General features: G+C 57.6%; 1 non-coding gene across 1 annotated transcript in view; it reads left to right on the top strand.

Annotated features, from left to right (window-relative positions):
• The first annotated feature begins 1,234 nt into the window (after positions 1 to 1,234).
• The window catches only part of LOC124730158, a 1,909-nt gene continuing 643 nt past the window's right edge, over positions 1,235 to 2,500 (top strand). The window contains exon 1 of the ribosomal RNA XR_007007903.1: positions 1,235 to 2,500. This exon is cut by the window's right edge and continues 643 nt beyond it. This is a non-coding gene — a ribosomal RNA (small subunit ribosomal RNA).

Raw genomic sequence — 2,500 nt, 5'->3', positions numbered from 1 at the left:
CATGAGCTGTCTGTTGATGTATTCGGACCTAGTCGTCTCTCCTCACACACCGTGATGGCATGGTGCACCGCGTTCCATATCTGCGACATGCTACAGAGGCCGGTTGACAGTCGTTCGAGCAATGGACATCGCATACGTACGGGGGCCACCTTCCACGTATTGTCTAGGCGTGCACATTTTGTTGCGTGTATGTGGGCAGACGTAGTGTGGCGTGACACCTGACACAGGCATGCAATAATCGTTGAAGTTGCAAATGGCGATGGACGCCTGCGTTTTCTGGTGAAGTTACGCAAATGAACAAATGGTAACCTGTTGTGGTGCGGTTGTTCTCGCTAGGGGTGAATCGGTGATGGCGACGATAGGTTGAGGTACTAACCGGTTGTTCCAGCGATACCCACCATGCCGACGAAACTGAACGGCATCTGGGTGTGAAGCGATACGCGGCGGTGGCTGGGTGGGACCGTCCCCGGCCGGTGAGGGGGCGCCTCCCGGCGTGCTGGCCGCGCGGTGCGTGGGCGCACGCGCTACAGCCGGCTGGTGGGGGCGGCCAGTGGCAGGCGCGCCGGCCGACGGACGCGGCAGGCGTCGCAGCTGCGCGCCGGCGCACCCTGCGCGCGGCGCCGTGCGGCCAAAGTAGGTCCTCGCGGGCCCGGTGCGAAGCGCGGTGGACATCTTCAGTGTGCTGGTCCGATTGAGGACTGTGTGCGTTGAGGATGCGCCGCCGCCCGGCGCTCGGCGCCGCGACGCCGTCTGCTGCTCGGTCGCCCCAGCGGTTCTCGCTGGTGGTTTGTATCGCAGCTGTGCGGATGTGTTGGCGCGTGCGCTGTGCTGGGAGAGTTCGCTTCGGCACCCAAGTGGGGCTTTTGTCCTTCTGTGGCGCTGGCGTTGGAGCTGCCGGTCACCGTAGGTGGCGCGTGTTGTCTCCCGCCGGCAATGCCACGACAGCACGCTCCCGGGCCTCTGTCGGCAGCGGCAAGCTCAGTTGGGAGCACGGGTGGTCGCACCGAAAGCGTCTACTCGCCTAACTCCGGGCGATTGCGCCTCTCTCGAACCCGACCAAGTACTTGGGACGGCGCTGCGCGCCGCCGGGACCTGAGAGGGTTTCGAGGTGTATTGTGCAGGGGAGCTCAGCCTCCTCCTGTTTGCAGAATGATTGAGCGGACGCTTGCGTGTTCGCGCGGGCCCCCGGGACACACTCCCGGGCGGCCGGCTGCTCAGCTCTAGTTGACGCAGCTCCCTGGTTGATCCTGCCAGTAGTCATATGCTTGTCTCAAAGATTAAGCCATGCATGTCTCAGTACAAGCCGCATTAAGGTGAAACCGCGAATGGCTCATTAAATCAGTTATGGTTCCTTAGATCGTACGCACGTTACTTGGATAACTGTGGTAATTCTAGAGCTAATACATGCAAACAGAGTCCCGACCAGAGATGGAAGGGACGCTTTTATTAGATCAAAACCAATCGGTCGGCTCGTCCGGTCCGTTTGCCTTGGTGACTCTGAATAACTTTGGGCTGATCGCACGGTCCTCGTACCGGCGACGCATCTTTCAAATGTCTGCCTTATCAACTGTCGATGGTAGGTTCTGCGCCTACCATGGTTGTAACGGGTAACGGGGAATCAGGGTTCGATTCCGGAGAGGGAGCCTGAGAAACGGCTACCACATCCAAGGAAGGCAGCAGGCGCGCAAATTACCCACTCCCGGCACGGGGAGGTAGTGACGAAAAATAACGATACGGGACTCATCCGAGGCCCCGTAATCGGAATGAGTACACTTTAAATCCTTTAACGAGTATCTATTGGAGGGCAAGTCTGGTGCCAGCAGCCGCGGTAATTCCAGCTCCAATAGCGTATATTAAAGTTGTTGCGGTTAAAAAGCTCGTAGTTGGATTTGTGTCCCACGCTGTTGGTTCACCGCCCGTCGGTGTTTAACTGGCATGTATCGTGGGACGTCCTGCCGGTGGGGCGAGCCGAAGGCGTGCGACCGCCTCGTGCGTGCTCGTGCGTCCCGAGGCGGACCCCGTTGAAATCCTACCAGGGTGCTCTTTATTGAGTGTCTCGGTGGGCCGGCACGTTTACTTTGAACAAATTAGAGTGCTTAAAGCAGGCAAGCCCGCCTGAATACTGTGTGCATGGAATAATGGAATAGGACCTCGGTTCTATTTTGTTGGTTTTCGGAACCCGAGGTAATGATTAATAGGGACAGGCGGGGGCATTCGTATTGCGACGTTAGAGGTGAAATTCTTGGATCGTCGCAAGACGAACAGAAGCGAAAGCATTTGCCAAGTATGTTTTCATTAATCAAGAACGAAAGTTAGAGGTTCGAAGGCGATCAGATACCGCCCTAGTTCTAACCATAAACGATGCCAGCCAGCGATCCGCCGCAGTTCCTCCGATGACTCGGCGGGCAGCCTCCGGGAAACCAAAGCTTTTGGGTTCCGGGGGAAGTATGGTTGCAAAGCTGAAACTTAAAGGAATTGACGGAAGGGCACCACCAGGAGT

The sequence above is a fragment of the Schistocerca piceifrons genome, unplaced genomic scaffold (assembly GCF_021461385.2).
Source record: "Schistocerca piceifrons isolate TAMUIC-IGC-003096 unplaced genomic scaffold, iqSchPice1.1 HiC_scaffold_1230, whole genome shotgun sequence".
NCBI lineage: Eukaryota > Metazoa > Arthropoda > Insecta > Orthoptera > Acrididae > Schistocerca > Schistocerca piceifrons.
This window is presented reverse-complemented; position numbering and strand designations above follow the sequence as displayed.